We start from the raw sequence: 395 nt of genomic DNA on the forward strand, positions 1-395 counted from the left end.
AAAGCTGTTACAAGACGAGTGTCTTTAACCAACGCTCGGGTACTCTCGGGCAGCTCCGGTACTCGGTACTTTCAAAATGGTGCCCCGAGTAGCGGAAGAGGCAATAACCGTTTCGTTAGCGTTTGGCATTTTGGTGTTCTACCTACGAGTTTTACACACTACCTGTTCCTTGTAAATTCAGCTGTAAGGACTAAATGGGTCATGTAATTGGACATGGGATAGTCGAAACCTCTTTATGTTTTTACCTCACCGTGGTTAATCGGGTAAAAATGCGCTTTTATCTCCAGTACCATTAATGTGAATAACGGGGTACTAATACGTGATAGAAGTATCCGCGGATCCGCGCTTCATTCCATTTTAATTATAATAATGATAGAGCAACCTATTTCTTAGCT

This window comes from Euwallacea fornicatus, chromosome 3 (genome assembly GCF_040115645.1).
Source record: "Euwallacea fornicatus isolate EFF26 chromosome 3, ASM4011564v1, whole genome shotgun sequence".
NCBI classification, from domain to species: Eukaryota; Metazoa; Arthropoda; class Insecta; order Coleoptera; family Curculionidae; genus Euwallacea; species Euwallacea fornicatus.